General features: G+C 38.0%; 1 protein-coding gene across 4 annotated transcripts in view; it reads right to left on the reverse strand.

The window, feature by feature from the left end:
• Window positions 1-24,666, reverse strand: part of ITSN1 (intersectin 1) — a 138,639-nt gene that overhangs the window by 113,126 nt on the left and 847 nt on the right. The gene's annotated exons all lie outside the window — the stretch shown is intronic.

A 24,666-nucleotide genomic window follows, 5' to 3' on the forward strand; every position in this document is an offset into this window, starting at 1 on the left:
CCAAATGAGATTAACAAAGCTAGTCACCATTGCAAACGCTTTTCAATTCCTGTGGCAATGATCAAACTGCTGAGAAGGTCACTTCTGTATTCACGGTATCCATCTTCTGCTATGGGGAAAGGATAACCTGACCACAAAGGAAGAAAAATCACTATAAACCTGCCAAGCAAGCAACAGGTGTAGTGGCAAGGCACTCTTCTCTTTCCTCCACTCTAAATCAGAAGACAGCTCAAGAGAATAAAGAACTCCTTACTTTCTAAAAACAGCAAAAATGGAGACATTTATAAACCTAAGGTTGACGTTTACCAGCAACTGTGGTGGAAGCCCCAGACTAACACCACAAATGGTGTTTCCGTGTACAACAAATCTGCAAGCAGTTAAGGACATTGTTTATTTTCTTGCCATGGCGCTGTCACTCCATCTTGTTCAGTCACGTAAGCTCTAAGTGTTTTTGTAGGAAAGCCCTCCCCAAGTACTTCCACAGGAACTACCAGGTTTTTGTCTGTTCTTGCTGAAGTACCACATAAGGGACACACTGTCCAAAACACACTTTGTTACTTCAAGACTTTAGGGTCAAAGTTCAACAGGATGGTTATGAAGAACATTCTTGGTCAAATCAGACCTATACCGCTCAAAGTTCTCAGACAAGTTTAAGATCCAGGCAACAGACTTTTTTTGCCATCCAGACTAACAGCTGGCTTGCTGTTTTCCAGAATTTGTCTTTCATTAAACAGTACTGAGTTTCCCAGGCTATATTAACTCATATACTTCTGAGTGAAGGTATTTCTCATTTCTTTAACTGACATCTAAATATTAGTAATTATTAATTTAACCTGAGCAAGGTGCTCAGAACTTGTCATTAACAAACATACAAGATTATTTCTTCAGAGCAAGTTCAGAGATTAATTCCTTGAAAATTTATTCCTTTTCTTCTTCCAATAGATGAGAAGCAGTTAGGTAACTGGTTATTAGAATTAATATCATCCATTCTGAAGTAAATGAGAATGACAGTCCCCGTTTCAAAGTTCGGGAAAGTATGGCAGGAAAGCATTCTAATTCATGGTAAAAGTTAATAGTGTACCTTGGAACAGAAACCTAATTCAGCCTGATCATGAACCACAAGAATATGTTTTGCACACAGGTATTACAAGCAGCAGAGAAACCAAATGATAAGGCCGGAAATGAAAAGTTAACGAACCAGAGATCTTCCAGTGTCGTTACATTCTGCATCTTCATCCACGAAAGAAATGGGGCTGATTACTACGTATTACCAGCAGTACTCAAACAGCTTCCAAGCACTATAGTTAAAATGTTTCAGGACAGTACAGGCTATATAACCAAAGCAAAAATTTTTCCCTTAAGGAGTTCCCAGTTTAATCAAATGGAATTAACCTTAGGAGGAAAGCAAGCAAAGGCTGCAGTATTAAGATCATTTTGTTGTATAGTCTAGCTAGCCATTCAAATCGTGCTATTTCTAATCTTGTACATACATAGGCTGTTTTTAATCTTGACAGCATTTCACCCAGTAATTCCAGTACTGAGTGAACTGCGACTGAATTACAATACCTTTTTAAAGGGATGACTGGCTTTCATTTTAAAAGATTTAACATGAGGGAAAAATCCACTACATCACTCAACTGTTTCTAAAACACTTATTAAGAAATAAAATAAATATCTTGTTTTATTTTCACTTTAATATTTGTTGACTTCATCCTGAACCACTAGACCTTGTAAAGTATGAATTCTTTTCTTACTTTTAGAATGAACTTTTAGTAGTTTCTTAGCACTCAAAACTTTCATTTTTTCTTTTTAGTAATCTTTACTTACAGAGCTGTAGTAATAAGCTGCCTTTTTTTTTTTTTTTTGTTAAAAAGCTTCATTAACACAATTGCAGTTGGCAAGTTCTGACTCCTCCCCCTTCAAAACAAGTTCTGTTATATTAAAAATATGAAACACAAGAATGACAGAGCTAGGAATACATGCCACACCTACAAGATAGCCTTAGCAGTAGCCTGGCATTACCTTCAAGAATGATTCAGTGAGGAGGACAAGGAAATACATGATATCACTGCTAGGTATGAAAGTATTGTGCTCTCTTAGACCCTCGAAATCTATTTTGTTTCGCAAACATGAACTTGAGCAGTGATCTCAACTGACAGTAAGTAATGGTTTAGAGTTATACTGAATGCTAATAGAATCAGATAAAGCAGATAGGTTCTGCTGTTTACATTACATAAAATGAAGACAGTCATGCTTTATTTCAGAACTGTTAATCTGGCTGTCTCCATGGCTCGAGGATCACTAAGCAATGGCACTTAGAAGATACACTCCAAACAAAAGAGGAAAGTGGCCAAAGCCTGGAGTCCAGCCTTAGCCAAAGGAAAGCAAAGTCTGAGTGCTCTGTAATACCTAAGTGCTAGTTTTATGTTATTTGTATGTTAATGTATTACTCTAAGAAGAGGCTGATAGTCGCATCACACCTTTAACTTAGACACTCAACTTTTTAACTCTAGCTTTTCAGAGAGTAGAGCACAGTTGTTTTGAAAGCCCAGTGTAGCACTGGATCACTTCTATTTCACTAGGCATTTTTCCCTTATCAGTTTTCTAATCTCTCCAGTCCACATAACAAGTAATCTTGTTTCTTCCTTTACTGTCTCAGCAAGAAATAGCCCAACTACAGAATAATATGATTATGCTTTTTTTGCAGATTAACTCTTTCCTTATTCCTACATCAACTGTCACAGCACAACTGCTTCCCCTCCCCCTTGGGTCACCTCCTATAATGAGGTGGACACTGCTATATTACTTGCAAGTCGAGAAGGTCATGTAAATATACCAGAGGGTAGCTGATAAATTTCTTCCCCCACTTTCCTACAGATTCCCACTACACAACTCTGCGTGAACTCTCCCACGTTTCACCATATTGGTCCAGCATTACTCCAGCGTTCCTGCCTTCTCAACGCAGCATTTTAATCTAACGTTGCTACTTACCTCCACTGCAGCTAAAGCCACCCTAACCACAAGGATTCCTTTTTCATACCCCTGCATGAGCTCAGAAGTGATGGGGGGGGTGGAGATGGTGGACCCATCAGCTGTGTTCTCAGTCACAGGACTGAAAAGTAAAGAAATCATGGACACAGTTTAGAGCTGTGCTCCTCCTGTCTGAGTAGGCCAACGTAACTATCTCTAACATTAGATGGACTGGAATTAAAGGACTCATAACCCAGCTTGATGTTCCTAGAGGAATGAGGACAGCCAAAGGAATAGGTCAGAGCCATCAAGTCTTTCTTGGACAGTAGTGGCAGTCTTCTATCCCAAGATTTCATTACTTCCATTCTTGTCTGAACTTCATAGCTGAGCATTTGAAAGGGGGACAATGGAAAAAGGAAAAGAAAAAAAAAAAAAATATCAGCTGTTCTGAGTTCTTTCACTTCACATTCTTCACCTCTGCCCCAAAGCAACAATTATGCTGGGGGGAGGGTAAGAAGGAAGAAAAAGCCCAGAGTCAGCATAAGTTTAAGTTGAGAGAGTTCAGGATCTGTGTGTCCACTCCCTTTCCCCTCCTCCTAGGCAAAACCATAAGATAAAAAGGTCTAGTAGAGCAGAGATGGGATAAAGTTGGTGATATAAGAGAAGGCGCAGACGGCTCTGCTCTTTGAACTACTCCAGTGTAGGTCAGTTTGTCCTCCACAAACATCTGCTCTTCTGAACTCTTAGAGGAAAGGGGATCACCAGTTACATAAATGTGGTGGTGTGGCAAAAGCAGTTTGCTATAGTAGATTTGTCAAGCAGATTTTCAAAACAGTGCTTTAATAGGAGGAATTATTCAGTGTCTACCAAGCCTTATCAGTAGTTGTGCCAGACCACATCACTATTGACTGAAGTAGCCAACATCTCCCACCCATGTGCCTTCCGCTCTGAATCTCTTCAAAGCTCTGTCTTCCTAACCCTTCTGCATGACATTAGGAGCACTCTCAGATCCAAGAACAGACGTATATTATGTCATTTAGACAAGTATTCCTGTTATTCACCTTCCCTCTGGTCACACTTAACCCTGTTGTTCAGACACAGGTTGATAGCAGTCATTCTCTGTGGCTTAATCCTCTATTTTTTTCTTCTAATTAGTCATATTGATTTCCTTGAGAATGTCAATTCAAGAACCTTGATCTCAGGGCAAAACTCCCTGAAGGACACCTCGCAAAATACATAAGCATTCCTTGAATCTGCCCTGAACATGAGTAGCATCCCTAAGGGATGGCTAACCTCCCTGTGCTTCACCAAAATAAAAGACCCCAAAGCAATGAAGGTGAATGGCAAAGACTCCCTCATTGGTTTTGTTTTCAAAAAAGAAAAAATTCATTTCGGAAAGAAATCACTTATCAGTGTATTGCCCAGCACCACTGAGCAGCATGTTGTGAGAGAAGCTTGTTCTTTGGGGCAAGAACAAAACAGGCATTAAAACAAATGCTCAACATGAGGATGCTTTCCCAACTTTTTTGGAAGTTACTTTTTTCTTCCACAACAGAACTTCCCAGAGAAAGGGGTCACACAAACACTCCGCAAAAAGTTATAGTTCCAGGCATTGGGGTTATACTGCCTAAGCAAGCACTTAACAAAATTCTCGAGATTTAATTATGAGGAGTCTCATATTCAGCTAAAAACATCTTACTGACCTATAAAGCTACCAATGCAGCACACACCAGGAAATTCTCTGCTCTGTGGCACTGACACACAGGTACAGTCCTGACCTTATATTCAATTGCTGTAAGGCAATTGAATATGTTTCTGTACAACATGGTGATCTAAGTACTGCATTCACCCCAGTCATCGGACCCTTTTGATTTCATCACAAGCAACATATAATTTATATGTAATAAAAAGTATATTGCTATAAAAATAATATATATGTCGCACAAGCTTCATATGTGTGGTTATCTACGCAGAGTGCCACATCACTTAGCATCAAATAGCAAGGTTAAATCCTTTTTGTTACGAGGTTAAACAGTTATGTGGAGTGCAGGTGCCCAGGTGCCGGCAGCTGGGGGCTGCAGGGGCGGCCTCTCTGAGGCTCCCACGGACCCACCACAGGGCACAGCTGAGCCCCTTAGCCAAGACGGCGGCGACTCAGGGAAAGTGTGTGTAAGAAAGGGCAAAACACAGTCAAGTCTGTTTTGTCCATGGTGGTAAGTGTTATGTAATCTCCCTGTCTTTATGCCAGCCCACGAGCTTTTTCACCCCATCTTCTCCATTGTCCTGTTGAGAAGGGGAGTGCATAAGCAGTTGGGTGGGCATCTGGCAGCCAGCCAAGGACAACCCATGACAACATACTAACTTATTTGAAGAAACCAGTATTTCATCTGTAGATGATCCCGACCCTTTAGGAAATATTAGAGACTACATAGGAAATGACACAGAATTAGAGAAAGCATGAACAGACAAAACTGTTCTGACTTATGAAATTATTTTTATGTAATATAAATACTATAAATAATGAAAGTATGCATGCACTGACTTATACAAAGATTACCAAATTTTGGCGTCTACTCATTTGCCACTCAACAGGCTTTAAGAGGACTCGGCCAAAGTTCTCTAAAAACAGTAACACAGTGAATAAATTACTAATGATACATTTCAGTCAAGGAAATTGTGACAAATTGTGTTTGAAAAGAGATTAAAGATGAGGACATGGTCTCTTTTCTACTTCAAATAAGAAACATATACAATAAGCGGTACCTGCTATACAGGATACAATTCAATAATCCTCAGTCTCTCTAAAATTGAAGATGACCTAAAGGTAGGCACCTGTAGCAGAATATTTAGAGAACTGTAGTAATAAAACAATACAAATAATAGTTCCCAGGCAAATACAGAGAACATACTTGAGTCTAAAGCAGCTGACATATTGCAAGGAGTTAGTTACTGAAGCTTCATTTCTTTTATGAAGCAGACCATTTTATTTAGTTAGAGCTTTACTTGTGCTAAGATCTGGCACTCTTTTCCATGAGTAGGATCATCAGTTCTCAGCTTTACAGAAAATGAACTGCTTCTTTTAAAACCAACCCAATTAAAGCAACGGTATGTAGTTTGATAAAGGAAAAGACACCTTTGGGAAAAAAAAATATTCCAAAGACCTACCTGATGTTACCTAAGGATAGTGGTATACCGTTTAACACAAATATGCTTCCAGCAGACAATGACAAGACAAAACAGCATTTTAAATAGCAGCTTTGTTGGGAAGAAATGCAAATGTTGGATGAACAGATACTGAAACTTCCTGTGCTATTTTTCACATAGTGATAAGGACAGACCCTTGGGCATTTGTAAAATTAAGGTATTTGTTTACACTAGAAAGGTTGCTTATCAGACAACAGTACATATGGAGGATAAAGGATTCTCCTACATTGTCAAGAATGCAAAAGTTGCATAAAGCTTAAACAAGGAATTAAATATGTTAAAGCTCAATTGCTAGAGGTGATGTCTCCTATTTAAAATATGCTTAAGAACACACTAATGAACTGAAATAAAAAGGGCTTAACTGCATAAGGCAGGGTATATCCCAAAGTAAGGTTTTTCTGTTTCCTTTATCCATCAGCATACTGATTCCCCTCCAAGATGCCTAGAAGCAATTTTCACAAAAGAATAAAACCATTTCAGGTGTGTCTACAAGGCTAGGCAACTGATATATGCAATGGGATAAGGAAAAGAAAAATGTTTTGCAAGACGAAATGGTAAATGGTAGATACATATATAAAAAATTTAAAAGGTGTATTCCAACTTATAAATTCTATTTCTATATTAAACAGAACTATCAACTGACTGCAAGTGCAGTTGAACAGCACAAAAAGTTGTGTAAGGGCATGTGACAAGTTTCCTTTCTGGATGACAAATGTGGTTTCTATCAGTTCCACATAAATCAGTCTCCTGCACCTCAACAACAATCAGAAAAGTTTCAGTCTTTAGTTGGGGTAAAAGATTCTTCAAATGTTAAGGTACAAGGACAGGAATAATCCTGCTGAATATATTACCAGCGGTAATAACAAATTCAGAGGCAGCAAAGAAATTATAAAAACAGGCAAACAAAAAAAGGAAGGCTTTCCATATATTTCAATAGAGTTGAGTTGCAAGTATTTATGCAACACAGACTTCTTCAAAGCACACATACAGTGATGTTAAGGTTTTCCTCACTACAAAAACAGATAGGTAGAAGCAAGAGTTTATTGGAAGAATAGACAGATTTCAGCTTTAGTCGTAACAAGCTGGATGTTGCAAACAGTATTCCACAGCAGCACTTTCTAAGGGCTGAGCAGTTGAGGGAGCAACGGGATCACTCAAATACAAAGTCACCAAGTTCCAGGCTACAAACACTCTGCATTTCTGCCAAGGGTTGGGAATTATTTCAAGTCTATGCAAGAGAGAACCAGGACATGCACACAAAAAAAACAACTCCAAGAAAAAAAATAGATACAGAAGACAGTACATTTTTTTAAAAGATGTATATATCAAGCAGTTAGAAAAGAGGTGCTCATTCTCAGTATACAAATATTTATAGCTGATAAGATGGCTTCTCTGAAGAATGCAGGTTACAGGGGGAGGGCACCATATGCACAGGCGTTTTTCATGCTTGATCTGGAAAGCAGGCTACTTTGTTATAGTCCTTCCAAAATGACCAAAGAAGTCTGTATGGTTAATAATACTGAAAAGAGTCATTTCCCTCTACTGAAATGCTTTAATACCGCTTTCCAGGATAAAAATTCCTTTCCTTAAAGAGGATAAGAACATTAACGTTATTGTTAGTGCTAATGGTTTATTTACTGTAAGTCACAAATCTGCAGCATGGGGAGTTTTATTTACTGTAACTAACAAATTTCTCCCCTGCGGGTACTTCAAAAGTTGTCTGTTTTTCAGTACCTAGTAATCAGGAAAATTTGTTACAAGTCACATTATGGTTGTGGGGCTGTCTTTGACTAGGAAAAAAATCAAACTGCAAAATTGTAATACAATGCTCTGATTTCCCAACATAATAGATCTAAAAAACATTTCAAGTTTGATTCAAGCAGAAAGTGAAGACAGCTATGAAAACAAGCCTACTGAACTCCTTAAAAACCCTCACATTTGGAAGTTTTTAACTGCCAACTATTAATCAGTGCCCAAGTACACACATAAGTACAGTTCTGTTGGTATGTGACAATATGATCCTTCTTCACTGGAGCGGTGGCAGCAGGTTGATTACTATGAAGAGACACCCTGAACTCGGCATCCTCAAGCAACTTGTTTCCTCAAAGGCAGGGACAGAAAAAAGTGCGTGCAGAGATGAAGTGTTTATATGGGGGGGTCACAGAGAGGAGGGCCAACAAAGAACGAAACAAGACAAGCCTGATACAAGCGCAGGAAGGGCACGCTGCTACAGCAGACTTCACGGTCCATCCACCTCATAGTTCAAACACAACTCATCCCATTCCTCCATCAAACTCCCACAGCTATTACAGCACCCATGTAAAACCTCACAAAGATTAGGCTTTCCAAGTTTCACACTTCTGAAAAGAGATTGAATACGCTCAGAAGATGATGTTACGCTCATCACCCAGTGACGACACAAAACGATGATCTGAAGACAGAACTTTGTTTTAGGATCTGACTTGCCTAGAGATCAGTATATTTCTTTTTTAAAGTAGACGATAGGATTGTAAGACCCCTTCTTTTTCATCTTCCCTCACAATACAAGCCCTGAACAAGGTTCTTGTAGGACACAGGTGTTGAAGAAGTGAAAGACTCCAACCGTCTTGTTAAATACGTGAACTTTAAATTCCTACAGAAGTCATCAGCACTACATCTCACCCAGACAGCTTTCGCTTGGTATGTTTGTTGCCATGAGCTTACTTTGGTTCACTGAAAGTTAGTGTCTGTCAAGACAATTTAAAAAAGTGAATTTAAGAAATTCTTCTGCCTTTTTGTAAGGTAGTTTTTTCCACTCTGGTTGACCAGTTCTCATCTCATCTTAAAATAGGACTTTACATATAGGATTCACATTTTTTCTAGCTGTGTAGGTGACTGTAATCTACTAATCTAATTTGACTAAGTAGTTCTCATAAGTCACTCTATTTCCAGCCCCGAGAGCACAGTATCCATGGCAGACATATGTCATACCTAATTCAGTTATCACCTCTCACAAATTGAAAACTGTACCCTAATAAGATTTCTTCTAAATAAACATAATAAGTAAGTAACATTAGTGTTTCAAGATTCTCCACTTTTTGGTCAAACAGGCACTTAGTATTAATACAGCAATAAAATAATATTGCTAGGTACCAAAAATTGCTTGGAGAAAGGGGAACCTCTTCTGATTGGAAGAACAGGAACCCACCTCACTTCACTAAAAGGATCACATCTGTAGGTCATGAATCAGATTTACATGTATGTGTGTATATATATATATTTATACATGGGGGAAGAAATAGCAGAGATCTGTATTTTAAGATTACAAATGACATTTATTTTCCATTACAAACATGTTAACGTATCTTCACACGAGAATGATAGATATGAAAAGTTTGTACAATTTATAGCACAGGAGGAATACAAGTTCGCACAATTTATAGCTCACACTTGCAGTAGTGGATTAAAATCTGACAGCTAAGATGATTACAGTCCCCATTCATTCAACCTGCTCCAGAAGCTACTGCAACATTTAAGATGCTTTCACTCTTGAATCAGGATTACTTTATTTCTCAGCCTGGCTTGTTAAAAATAGGGACAAGTTTACCTTGAAAATTGAGTCTTATGACTCCAACAGAAGATAGCTTGAGGGCCATTTTCTGCACCAGAGACATCATCAGAAGAGGCTTGGGGACAGCTGTGAAGGAAGCTTGAAAGAGCAGAGGCTAGCATAATTGGCAGTACATTCAGCAGTAATTTTTCAGCTCACACTGGCTGGCTTCAGTACAGCACAGCATACTCTAAGAGTTGGCAACTGACAAGATTTTAAAAATAAACTTTGGATTCTAAAAATACATTTCTGATTATTTACCTTCTGAGTTAAGACTTGAAAATGAAAACTGGCATTATAATGAAGCATGTACTCCTTCACCTATCATTACAGCTAATAAGCTACCTTCTAAAATGGCAAGCGAGACTTTCTTGTAGTCACTTGTCTGTAGAAGTGTAGGCTAAAGATACTTTACATTAAATACTAAGTTGTCAATATTTCAGCTGTTCAAAAACTCCATATACTGAAACACTTACAATCAAACCTTCATCAGACAAAAAAGCCTTTCTCAAAAACTCAACAGTCTAGTTTTCAACTCTCCTGAACACATGGCATTTACTGGTGCTTGAAATGAAAGGCAAAAGACAAAATGAACTTATTGGAAAAAAAGAGTTGGCTACTTGCAGGAGAAAGAATCTGAACTTTTGCCTCAAAATTAAGTTGTCCCCCTTTGGGGAAAGAAAAAGGTAGTAATGCTCAACCACTATTTGACATCAGAACAATGAACACATGTCTAATCAAGAATCAATGGAGGCACTAAATATGCCAAGTACGATATACAGCATTTTCTATTAGATACATTCAGTTCCAAAGTTGTGAACAGTCACAACAGGTCCCATGAAACAGTAAACTATAGTAAGTGTGGGACACAGCAAGAATAAGATTGTTAAATTAATTTCCTCTGAAAACCTAGCGACAATAACTAATTTTCCTAGAGCTACAGTACTATTTTCTATCACTTTTAAATTTTCCAGAGCAGCACTAGCATAAATCTCACACGTAAGTCAAATCAACTTTACTTTCTCACATAAATGAGCAATAAAGTACCCATAGAGATAAAATTACATGAACATGCCTCAGTTCTCATCTGCTTAACTACTGCTGCTGACAGTTCCAGAACCCAAGTACCCAAAGTACTCCTTCAAATGTACAGCTGTTTTAGTGCAACATTTAAGCAGGAAATCCCAAATTATGCAAGAAAAAAATACCAGTAAAAAAAATGCCAGTTCATACGCTTAAAGGAGAAAAAGGCAGCAGCAAGTAATCCTCAATAAAGCCCACCGGCAAGCATTGCCAAGAGATGCACTGACATTCCAGACTGAACAGGCCATTTACTCACATACTTCTTTTCTTTTTCCTTTTTATTTTTATTCTCCAACAAACAATGTCCATGACAACTGTTTCGAGCTACAGGAGTTCTACTATATGGCAATAGTTCATGTTCCTACTTTAAGACCTGCTGAAAAAATCTCACTAATTGTTTTGACTACTGGTTCTTAAATGCTAAATACATGATGACAATTAAGAGAATAACATAAGTATCTCAGATATACATTTGTCTATGGCTCATTTAATCACTGGTTGTACAGCTGAGAATTGAAATGCTTGAGGGGTGAGGAGAAAGTAAAAAACCAGCACATCCAGTTCCTTTGAGACACTAACCATGCTGGTTTTGGCTGGGGTAGAGTTAATTTTCTTCACAGTAGCTAGTATGGGGCTATGTTTCGGATTTGTGCTGGAAACAGTGTTGATGACACAGGGAAGTTTTTGTTACTGCTGAGCAGTGCTGACACAGAGTCAAGGCCTTTTCTGCCGCTCCCCCCACCCCACCAGCGAGTGGGCTGGGGGTGCACGAGAAGCTGGGAGGGGACACGGCTGGGACAGCTGACCCCAACTGACCAAAGGGCTGCTCCGCACCATATGGCGTCATGCTCAGCACTAAAGCTGGGGGAAGGTTGGCAGGGGGGCTGCTGCTCTGGGACTGGCTGGGCATTGGTCGGTTGGTGGTTAGCAATTGTTTTCATTTGTCTTACTTGGGTTTTATTTCTCTCTCTTTGTTATTTTCCTTTTCATTACAATTTATTATTATTATTATTACTGTTGTTATTATTATATTTCAGTTATTAAACTGTTCTTATCTCAACCCACAAGTTTTCTCACTTTTAGCCTTCCAATGCTCTTCCCCCATCCCACTGGGGCAGGGTACTGAGTGAGCAGCTGTATGGTGCTTAGTCACTGGCTGGGGTTAAACCATGACACTAACAAAAGAGAAAGAATTTTGAATTAGGCCCAGCTGAAAAATCAGCATCTTCTAACCCCGCAATCGTTACTTTAGCCTTTCAAAAAGTTCCTGTTGGTTTAACAGCCCAAAAATGAAGTCCTAATGGAGACCTCAAGAAATCTGATTGCCAGCAGCCAGTACATTGTCAAAGCATGCAGTGTTAAAATCCTCAGAGAACGGAAGGTACCAAGTGGAAGAATGAAGTTGAAACAGAGGCAAAGAATCTGGGTAACAGTGCAAACACGAAAGACCAACAAGAAAATGTAATACCTCAGGACAACATGTACTATTTACTTGTCAGGAAATAGCAGGAGGAAACCTACTGTCTAACAACCACAATGGAAGAGGGAGACAAACTTTCTCGAACCAGGGATTGGTATGTCAGAGCTAAAGCTAGAAATGACAGCTGGTGGCCAACATCAGGCTACACAAACATAATAAGTTTTCTGTTTTAGTCACCTGTTCCCTTATATTAACCTACTTTGAAATTTGGGTAGTCTTGCACAGGTCTTTCTGGGAAATTAATTTCATTACTGACAATTAAGAAAGCTATCAGATTGCTTTTGAACTAAAACGTTTAGAATATTAAGCCAGAACTAAACATATACCTGCCTGAACATGCAAACAATATACAGGCATTTGAACAATACACATAGCTTATGCCAACCCTTGAGAGAAGGCCATTCTTAAAAAAATCTGAAGGGATACAAGATGAAGTGCATGAACCATCTTGACCATAGCTTATGTTTCAGGCCGATTTATTTCTGAATAATGAAAAAGCTTTGATTGCATAGACAAATCCTTAAGACTTGATCTTCTAGAGGACTGCATATGTCAATATAACTGAACCCTGGAAAAGATTCTGTGACAGGAGAATTGGTCTGCTTTGGGAAACGGCAATTTCAGCATATCAAGCCCCAGTGACATACCTAAATTATCTGTGAATTAAGCACTATGAAAGAAAAAAAAAAAAAACAAAAACAAAAACAAAAAACAACACAAACCCAAACCCAAAAGGCCTGGGGGGTGGGACCACAGTTGTTCCAAGTGGTATCTAGCAGTTGCAAGAGAGATCTAATTTTGTTATTGGTTTTAGTGCAAAGTCAAGTGTTGCAGACCTATAATATAAACTCAGTTCAACCTCATTTTTTAAATGCTTATCTCTAGATTGACATACCAACTGAACTGATACACAAAGACACGAGAAAAAAAAAAATGAGCCATAGCATTAAAATGCTACAGCCTGGCCAAAAATATGAGTAACCAGATACTCAGTGCCAGAGGTCACAGCATCCACCAACAGTACTGCTCACGCAAGCCATTGAAAAACAGTAATAAAGAAGTCCTACAAAGAGGCACTAAGCCAGCATCACCCCAAGAGAGAAAGAACTTAACACATTTTTTTCAGTTACCTTGCCAATAACCTCCCCACTGTATCCAACCCACTAAACATTAAAATCTGGAAGAGATATAGTGATTCTATAGCAACCAGCTGCTGAGATATTTTTCAAACAGAATGAACTGAATACAACTGCCAAATACTTTCCCAACAAATTTAGCCTATTCCTAGTGGGAGGAGAAAAGTATGTTCACTGCTGTGATTCAAGATACAGTGCAAATCTGAGGTCATTACAAAACTAGGGCAATTTAAAACAAATCGGATAACCAGGAATAGGTAAATAAACAGACCCACAAATTGTAGGTATGCAAGTTGCTATTACTCTGCAAGGATAGACACATCACTCAAGAAGCCTCTCCTCTGGAGTAGCACTTATGTGAGACTTTTTTCCACACTGGTTACTCCCATCACCACATGACCAACAGGCCAACTTTACTAATACTTCCATGTCCCCATTAGGAGTCTACTAGGGAATCTTCCAGAGATTTAAAACACCCATATGAATATGTCAGCTCCACACTGGTAGCTCCACACGTATGTAATTTGGGTTCTGTAAGCTCTCAAAAGCAAGCAGCAATTTGGTTGTCTCTGTGTTCAGATGCAACCACTCCTGCTATAAGCCTCCTGATGTGTGTATCCGTAAAAAGGTTCAACCTCTCTACTATATGCCCACAAGCACATCAGTTAAACCATTTTTCTCAGCAAAATGAGAATCAGAGACCATGAGAATTCAAGAGCATGGTTTCCCTTAGCTCATATACAAGCCAAAGGAAGACTCTAGGTAACTTGAAAAAACAACGAAGAAAAATCAAGCCTAATATTATGTTTATATACATTGTCCCACATGTGTATCCCCAGAAGACATATTTTAGAAGTCTACAAATCAAGAGAAAGATGGAAGCCATCTAACTAGGTAACCTCTGTCTGTTTCCTTTCATCGCAATAAGGCTTTGTTTCTATTTAAATCTTCACAGAATAAAGTCTTTAATCTTTAACAAGAGACAAAGCCAAGTTAATACAAGATGGAATTATTGTTAGACTATATTCATCTACTTTCATAATACAGTACAGGGATAACAACTGAACTCAACAGGTAGATGTTTAAAATACCTTAGTTGAGACAGGCTCCCATTTTTCCTCTTTGTCTGATGTTGTTAATGTAGTGTTTTTCTATCTCTCTCCCCGCGCTGTAGAGCATGGCTCATCATAAGTATCTAAGCTACTCCAGAAAAGTACCTGAGGACTGTCAGAAAATCCATGGGCTTCCTCATGTACACGGCCTGGTACAGAACTAGAAACTGCTGCTGCCACCTTAAAAACAATAATCAGAGCCAACTAAGTTTGAAAACCTGCATACTGGCGTATCCACACTATTTGTAGCCTTCTGCCCCTTTCTTGTCCCTTATATTTACTGTCTTTTTAAACCTCGCTAGCTACAAAGTATCTCAGGTGGAAAGTAATTGCATGTGTTGTTCTCCCTGGAGGATTCAGTTAACTTTTTTTTTTTTTTTTTAATTAAATTTATTTATTTCTCTCCTCCCCCCTTTTTTTTTCCTTTTCAAAGCTGGGAAAGGATAATAAAGCACAATAAAACTCCACAGAAAAGGAAATGAAATTTCACAAGAATTTCAATACACAGGCTTCCTAGGTTTCATTTCAGTGCACAAAGTTTAGCTGAGTCAGCATTCTTGATTCATAATGCTTGCCGGTTTTTGAGGGCTTGTTTGTTTTGTTTTAAATAAGAGGACTAAATTTCTGTCACTGTTTTGAACTTCACAAGCTGAATGACTAATTTTGATTTTGAAGATAACCATTTAAGAGATTCAGCATGATTATATTCCCTACACACGCTCAGGAAAGCTATTTTAATGTAGTTGTTGCCCTGCCCCAACTAGCCTGTACCTTGCTTTTTCTGGTAATCCAGGAAAAGGAGGAACTTTTTGCCATAACAAATTCCAGAAACTCTAGGAATTAAGCAACTCTAGCTCCAAGGAAAATGGGATTCCCTGCTGTAGTATAACATTTTCATGCTCAAAGCACACAGAGCAGGAAAAAAAATGCAAAATTATTTCTGAAGCTTCATGCAATTTCTGATCACAGAAACTATCATCTATCAAAAGAACCAAAGGAAGAATCCTCCCTCTTGCTTATACAGAAGTCCTTAAAACTACATGAAAACAAAAAAAAAAAACCAACACACAATAGGCAGAAGGTTTATTATTCAGCTATCAATGGAGTCTACCAAGTATCCAGAAACAACTACCAGCTGAAAAGACTACAGTCTTTCAGTCTGCTGAAATTTCAGCTAACATGTCATCCCTGGAACACGTTCAATTCCTCAAGCCAGCAACTAATAAGAGCCAAAAATGCCGAAAGGTCAAAGCTCCATTTCTCTTATCCCTGCCTCTGAGCAAATGGTGAGACCGGGAAGAAAAAAAAAGAAGAAAAACAATTCTACGTATTCCTACTTTTTAGTCCTAAAGTTCTCCTCCTTTCTCAGTAAGGACTCTGAAGCCTGTATCAAGACACAAACAGGAGCAGAGTGAACCTAGCCCAGTTTGTCACCTGACCATGAAATTCTGAATTCTAATACTGAAACCTAAAGTTTGACAAAGAAGCAAGCAACAGTATAAACAAATGGTGGCGCCTAAATACTCAGAGATACCACACCACATCAGATTTAGTCTTTGCTGTACAAAGACTGTATTCAAATTAAGAGTTAGACTCTGTAGAATCAGATGATGTTCACATCGAAAAGGCTTGCCTTCATCATTCTTGTTTGTTTTGGCCTTGTTTCTTTTAAAGTAAGGTTTTATCAAATATTTTCAAACTTTTCCATTTTCTTCCTGCAACACCAGTAGCTCTAATCTGGGGGCATTAAGATGATCTGATGTTAAAATGGCTAGTCTCAGACACACACACAAATACTGTGCTGCTTTTGTTCATCCAGTATTTCTTTACTTCTTTCTTATTCACACAGCATGTCAAACACTACCACTTGGTTCTGGACAGTAGGCTTCCAATGCAAATTTAGCTTTTAAATTCCATTTAACCTCCCATACAAACACTACCACTAACTAGTCCACAGTCTTCACCAGGATCTTCCCCATAACATCACCTGAAAAGTCTTAGGTAACACAAAGATATTAAAATAAAACTTTGTCAGATTTCCTAAGATAGAGGAAGAATAGGAACGAGCACCAAATTATCAAGGTCTTATATAAGTTTGTAGAACACTTCAGTTAAGTTCATGCAGGGTTTGGTGGGGGTTTTTTAGTTTGGGGTTTTGTTTGTTTGTTTTTGTTTTGTTTTTACCTAGAAGACAGCTTTATTTGGGGACACTTCTGGGTTATTACATAAGAACTCATGGTTTTGTTTGTAAGTTCTAAAATAACAGCAGATTAAACTCTTTGGGTTAAATTCACCCAACTAGTTAATACAAATAAGCTAATTTTTTAAAAGTCATACAATAGCATTTGTCAGCAGTTCAGAATAACGTTGAGAACTTGACTCAAAAGGATGCATCTTTTTTCCTCCACGCAAAAAAACCCACAAAGCATAACTGTTTTGCTTGCATCAGCTACAGACAGCGCAAGTTTTAAGCAATCCTCTCAGATTTAGATATTGAGTTGAAACAGTAGCACCAAACATACATTTGCGACACAGTTAAGGAATCAATCCATTTCTGCATTTGGCATGTTAAAGTCAGCACTGCATCTGGACTATTTCATATTTCTGTTTCACAAGAGTGGATTCCAGTTATTGTGCAGAGCTACAGGACTTGCATTTCTCCATAACTTCTGATTGTGCAAAAAACGATGACTGATTAATCAAAAAAGCATGAAACTGTTAAAGTGAAAATGCTGCACATGCCTCAATTCCATGCAGATTATTCTGATAAGAACTGTGGTAATGAAGCACATTCAGAGCACGGATAACACCCGTAGCAGCTTCCTATCAGCAAGCCTGGTTCAGAGACCATAAAAGCATAATAGTGGGAGGAACCCACTATTAGAGTGGGAGGATCCAACTATTTTAGTTCCACGTGGACTACAAGATCTCTTCTTCAGAAGTCCAATATCAACCTCTTTGCACCACTAATGCCATCTGAAGGGCTCTTGGCAAACAGGAACTTTCAACACCTATTGGCACCAACTAAGCCACTGACTCCTGACCACAGCCAGTCAGAGCTTCTCAGTAATGCCAATATCACATCTAGCCAAGTGCTACACCACACAAAAAATTAAATGTCTTTGCCTTCTTCCTCTGCCCATGTCACCACAGTTAAGCAACATTTCCTTGAAGCAATACCATTTTTCAGCAGACACTATCTACAAGACAAACTTAATTTCTACCATATTTCTTAGAATTAGCATATTATCTTTGATAGTAGGTTGCTATTTGTTCTTTTATGAGCATATTATATTGCTTACTATGGTTTTAAGTAGAGCAAGTACAGAACAGCAGAACATGCAGAAACTTCTAAGCTGGATAATGGATATTTTCAAACTTTGTCATTAAACACCTCCAAAATTCGTGATGTCTGGCCATGAATTTAAGTATAGATGACTTTGTCATGTGAAAACATATTTTAACACTTATGTTTTGAACTTTTCCTCTGCATCTAAGTTTTACAAACTGGAATTAAAAAAAAGAGACAACTATAAGAAATAGTTAGAAAAGAATAGGGGGAAAGCCTTGTTACATGTCTAGGTTTTAAATTTAGCATTTGCCCAAATACCTATAGCAACTTAATTCCACACTACTTTATTCTAACAAAAAATTCTTCCTTCTTCTCTTTACTGTTTATTATGCTGTTTTGCAATTTGAGCACACACTGGAGAACAGAGGTATTAAAATGGAATGCTTCTTTGCGAGAAAATTCTGTAAGTATTTCAGGTAGCTCTACAAACTATTTCCAGTAGTTTACTTTACACAATCTTTCCTTGTTGGGACTGGCTCTTACAAATATCAGCAGAACAAAATCAACAAACATCAAAATACAAAGTTTAAGTGGGAAAGAACACCTGCCAGCCTTCAGATAATGCTGAAATATATAGGATCATTAAAGTGAAGAAATATAGATAGAAGAGGAAAAACAGGGGAAAAAAAGAACAGATAAGAAGAATGTTGACTGGTGAAGGCAAGGAGCTAGGAAAGCAAACATTGCAGTAGCACAGGCAGTAGATGCACTGAAGGACCAAGGCAGAGAAATGCTATCTAAAAAAAAGTCAATTACGCTGGATGCCCCTGCAAAAACAACGAACCAACCAAGAAAAATCCCTGACCATCACAGGAGCCTATCTGTCTGCCTGAGAAAAACAGAGAAACAAGTTTATCCAACCAGAACTCACACATGATTCAAAGAAAAAACGTCAGTATTTTTGTGCAAGAAATTAAACTATTATACCACCGCCTTTGGTACATGATCAGATTACTGGCATTTTATTACAAAAGAGAACTCTGAAATTGTCAGCTTTAGTTCATGATTCTCTGTAAGACAGAAAGAATGTTACTTCCTGAAAATACCCCGAAGATTTATGGAAGTTATTGGAACCTCACACTGGGTAATTGAGCTTCTGTCTAAACCTCCTCACCACAAACACAGGAATCCAATCTGTAGATGGCTGAAGGCCATGTACCTGCAAGGAACTCTTCACAGGTGCATCTATATATTGCAACAGATTCTCTTCAACTGCCGGCTTTCTATGGGTACAAGCACGTGTTCATACAGAACAGCTTGCAGGATGAGGGATTAACAATGTGCAGCTAATGTCTAAACATAGTGTAACATAACTGAAACTAGGCAACTGAATAGACCTGCTCAGCCTTTATCTTCTTTCATTGCAAGACTGGCAGAAAAGATAACACTGAAGTTTTGAGCAATCCTGCCATGACCTATTAAAAAAACTTACTTTAAAAAAATGTTAAATATCACACCTTACAATTTACAGGGCAGTCTGTATTCTTGTGCTTGTTAATTTGTAACATGAAGCTACAGTACATGAAAAATGTATCTTTACAGCTACTAATAAGAGGCTTTTTTTAATAAAGAGGTGGTAACCTCAAAACACAAAATTAGTTCAATCATATCTTCAATTTTCAGATCAGTCATACGAGCACTTAATATACAAGCACTGTCATATGAACACTTAATATACAAGCACTAAGTTTCCAAAACACAACTATAGGTTTTAAATTGTAACATAATATGAAGATAGCCATCATCGATAAGCATCTGAGTGTCCCTGCATAAATTCACCTTGACCTTTAAAAGTTAGATATGCAGCTGACTTTACACAGCTTCTTCAGCTAAACGGGCACCCAAGACTGTTCTACTCTGTATGGACACACAGCTGAATTACCTTCTAGTAGTCAATACTGGACTTCTCCTTTACAGTTCAACTGGTAGGGCAACTAAAAAAAAGTTAATGTATACTTCTCAGGATAAGCATTATTTAGAAAACAATAGATACTTTTTTCCCTGAGATGGCTGGTTGTCCTTTCTTAAACATACAACTAGACATCATTTTCCTATTTTTCTCATATACTGTTTCTAGGTACTCACACTGAGAGACTTAAAAGTTCTATCAGAAATTAATAAAAGTTCTCATTTCTCCAATGCAACTCTGACGTAGGTACCTTTGGATCTTAGCAGGCCTGCAGAATCACAGAAGGAATGCAACAATTTGATTTGCATAGCTATTACGTTTATTGACAAACAAATTACTTTGTAACATGTCACAAAACTGTAATTGATTGCTTAAAACAATCACTGCCTCGTTTAAGAGTTAGCATACAGTCTTTACCTCAAAGTCTTAATACGGTTCTACAGATGTCTCCGATTACAAAGCAAGGACAAAGCCAAGGAAAGCTGCCTGCTGGTAAGCTGTGGTGCGGCAGCCTTCAAACCCTAACAAAGTTATCAGTACAGAAATCTGTGTTCTGCGTTACTTGCCACTCCGTATCTTCAGTAAGCGCTCAAACATATAGCTTTAATTTTAACGCAGAATTGTTTATTTTAGTCCTTTAAGTCTTAAAAATTCTGTTGAAGAAATAGGTGGGCAGTTAATACAATGAAGGTGATTTAGTTACGCCTAACACACTGTTCGGTAAAAACCACATACAAATCATAACACCAAACAGTCACAGAAATTGACTGCTGCTTTCTTCAAAAAGTGGGGGACCAGAACAACAAAATAAAAACTGCGTTAACTGTCAAGGATGTTGGCAAACCCAGACTACCTGCTCACAGCACATGTGATTCCAGCTGGAAGTTTCTACTATGAAGTATATATTCCATTAAAAACTTCGCTTTCCATTGCTTTATTCTCAGTTGTAAAGTCTGGGAATTACTTTTGGAAAACATCTTTAGAAAGTATGGCTAAGAGATAAGTAGAGCAGCTAACTAGTAAACTGGTCCAAAGATACCACTTTAGATTTATTATGTGTAGTTTGAGTTAGAAATTTTCTAAATGCTGTAAACAAGTCCTCATATATAGCTCGTGAACGATTTCATAGGTATATTTAATTGTTGTCAATATTATTTACAATTATGTATGAAAGCATAGAAAGCTATGTACTACAAAGGAGTTTCATTATGAGTCCTCCAGAGAAATCCCAACTATTTCAGGTGGCTCTCCATGAACACTCTTTCAGAAACCATAGATTTAAACCCAGGTGTTCTCTGTATTTTGGAAGTATATTAATAACTATTATCTACAAATTGTGCATTTATATGGAGCAAGTAAAACTGTATCTTGAAATCATGCAAAGATGAACCACTGTCCAGTCATTGACAGTAGATTAGCCATCCTCAGGTCTAGATCCTTAAAAGATATTTAGGTAGAGAATCCCCATGGAAATTAGAAGGAGCTACCCATCAAAATACAAAGGAAAACCTGAACTCTTGAGTCAACAGGTCTCAGTGAAATTATCTTAATAGTATTACTAGGACTTGCTAATCTATAATATTAGTACTAGTATATTTATCTATAACACTAGAACATACCATCAAGCCCATGATTTTCAAGGATTGCTATTACACAAAAACTTACTCTTACAAATCCACAGTATTTAGACTTCAACTGTCAAAACTGTGGTCACCACAAATATCCCATGGGGACACACAACCATGAGAGACAGAGAAGGGGAAGTGAGATTGAGAACTACTGTGAAAGAGAAATATACAGCAGAGATTTAGGTTTCAGGCAATTAATAATATGATTATTTCAAAATTCCAGACACATTTTACACACACAACACTTGTGAAAAGATGACTTTACAGAGAAAAAGAAAGACGACCACTGAAATGACACTAGCACTAATTAATTCAATTACCTTAGAAACAACACATGAAAATGTCATATACAACATATGCAAAATTAATACATTTCATAAGAGAAAACCAAACCAAGTACGTACTATGTCATTTAATTTTTCTGCATTTTGACTGATTGCAATGAAGGGAATGTTGTAAAAATGCACCTTTTTCACAAGAAATAAAAGACAAATAAAAAAAACCTTTCTTGCTGGGGAAGACAGCGGATACCTCTCTTCACTCCTCCCCACACAAAATTATTTAACATCCATTCATTTTCTATTCTGGCCCAGAAGTTAATCCTCTGACACCCTGAAGTAGGTAGACAAATTCCAGTTTCAATTGTAGAAATGCATTTAAGATCAGTAATTAGAAACCAATCTCTCCTATACAAATGGTGCATGGTCTATCAAGAACTTGACCTCCTCTGCCCCTTCCACACATACACAGAGCTATCTAGGGATTCATTCTAGACAGGTGGATTAACTAGACATCTACATGCACACTCCAAAACCAGGAAGGACTGGCAAATATAGTTATGAATACTGCAATCTGCAATTAAAATTGCATCTACAATAACAGTGCCACCCAAAATAATCAGAGGAATCAGTTATATTCTTCCTTAATTTTAGAAAGTGTGCTCTTAAAAAGAGGATAACTACTTTTACCACGTATCATACAGACATTTTAGCACCTCACAGTAAGGTTTTATGTGCACACGTGATTTATCATTAGATCTCAGACTGGATCAAATTTCTAATTGTCTACCACACCACCCAATTTCATGCTCTGCAAGTAAAAACAAAACCAACTTACTGTGTAGGGGGCATTTCAAGTTCAGCAGCTGTATTAAATACAATAGCAACGAGCGTTCAAAGTTTCTAGCAGACGACAGTAGCAGAAGCAATCTTTGGGTTATTTTTATAGTTAAAAAAAAAAAAAAAATCTGATTTCTTCGGTTCCATGCAGGTTAACTACTGAGCCACCCCCACCTGAAATGTGTACTACAAACAAATCTTTCTGCTTATGATTTATTCTACTCTATTACTAAAGACAGCATAAACAAATGTTCATAGTTGATAACTCTCTGTGATGATCTTCTCCCCATTCCTCAAGCCATTGCTGACATTTTCCTTACACTTTTTTATTTTTCTTTTTATTCTACAAACGGAACTCCTATATTCCTATATTCCCTGGTGTTACCCTACTAAAAACTAAAATTACAATCTATGATAACAGTACAAAGATAGACCAGAAAAGGCTATTCAACATCATCGTTTAGAATGATTTAATTGCTAGATTCACATTTTTTCCTGAATCCAAATCTATCCTAATTGCGTGATTAGAGGCATTAAGGAAAGGGCATGCAGACTTTCCACTGAACAGCCAACAGCAGCAAGAGACAGAATAGGCACTGCAGGTCATTGGTTTATTTTGAGATACCAATTCTTATTTTACTGTATCTAAGTAGTTATTCCACTGAACCAGGATATAAAAGAAAATTATCAAGAAAACACAGCTACTCTGAAAAGGATCTTATCTGGAACGAAAGACAGTGGGATATTATAGAGGGAACATTAGAACTGAAAGAATTAAGTGTGGTTTGTGAAGCAGCAAGTGCAAAGAGCAGCCCGCTCAGCTCAAATGAAGTTTGAGCCTAATACACTGGAGAAACTGTTCAGAAACAGTTCATCTGTACGAAACATGACCCCTGTAAAGCTGCCAAAATCAGTGAGAGCATACAAGTGCTAATCACGCAAGCTAAAATGGCTCAAGCTGCTTTGACTTACATGCACGCCTAAACATAGATGGCTGCATATCCTAAATTACAAGTTAACAAAAGGAATGCAGCTGTTTTCTTTACCTGTACTTCTATATGCAATCAGTACACCCCCTCATCATCCACAAGCAAGTACACCCCCCCACTCCTGTACTTGGAAATCTGAATACAGCTGACATGCAAGACTCCTCCTTCCATATCTCACCCCCTCAAGCAGGGCTTTGGAGATCCAGTCTGAGCATCTTAAAACAGAAAGAAGAATTCAATAATCAATTCACTGGTATGTTAAAAAGTATACTGTATAAAAACATCACCTGGTGATACTCATCAAGGGAGGTTACTGGTGACTAGAACAAAAAGGCAAAAGAGAGAAAGAAAGAAAGGTTGTCTAACACAGTGTGGAATAACACTGCACAGCCTAACACTCTCCAGAGTCATCAGTACCTAAATACACGGTTTGGCTTTTTGATTTAGGAAAAAATGCATGCATTTGGAGGTTGACTTCAAATATTTTGTTAAAATACATAGCTATTACCTTAAACATATATTGCTCTACACAAAAAGCATACTTTAGAACTGGGAGGGGTGGGAAGAGGTAGGGGAAAACAGAGCGTTCCTTGCTTTAATGAGTACCACACTATCACATCTGGAATGCTAGTTATTTTACTAACAAGAATTATTTATTAAACAATACTCTCTAATGATCTGTGGAAGTGTTTTCCCTATCATCACACCCACGCCCCACAGAAAGGTAGAGTTCACAGAAAATATTGTTTTCTAAAAGCAAAAACCACATTTCTTTCAAAATAAAGAAGCAGCTGAATCAGAACAAAAGATGTCCACAGGAAATATTATCCACAAAGTTGCCTGCTAATCCGAGGCAAACAGAAACGAAGGGACAAAAAACCGACCATGTACCGGTTTCCTTTTCCTGACGCCCTGACAACATTCCCTCGTTCAATCGGTCGTGTGCCCTTCTCAAGCCGTAAGGGATGGCATTCCTCCTTCACTTCGCACCAGGGCGGACCGTATGCGTCGAAGGGGCAAGGAGCAAAGAGGACGGAGGCAGCAGGAACCGTCGTTATTTAACGCGGTCAAGGGAAACCCGCTACCCGCAGCCGCA

The sequence above is a fragment of the Platalea leucorodia genome, assembly GCF_965183815.1.
Source record: "Platalea leucorodia genome assembly, chromosome: 2".
In the NCBI taxonomy this organism is placed as follows: Eukaryota; Metazoa; Chordata; class Aves; order Pelecaniformes; family Threskiornithidae; genus Platalea; species Platalea leucorodia.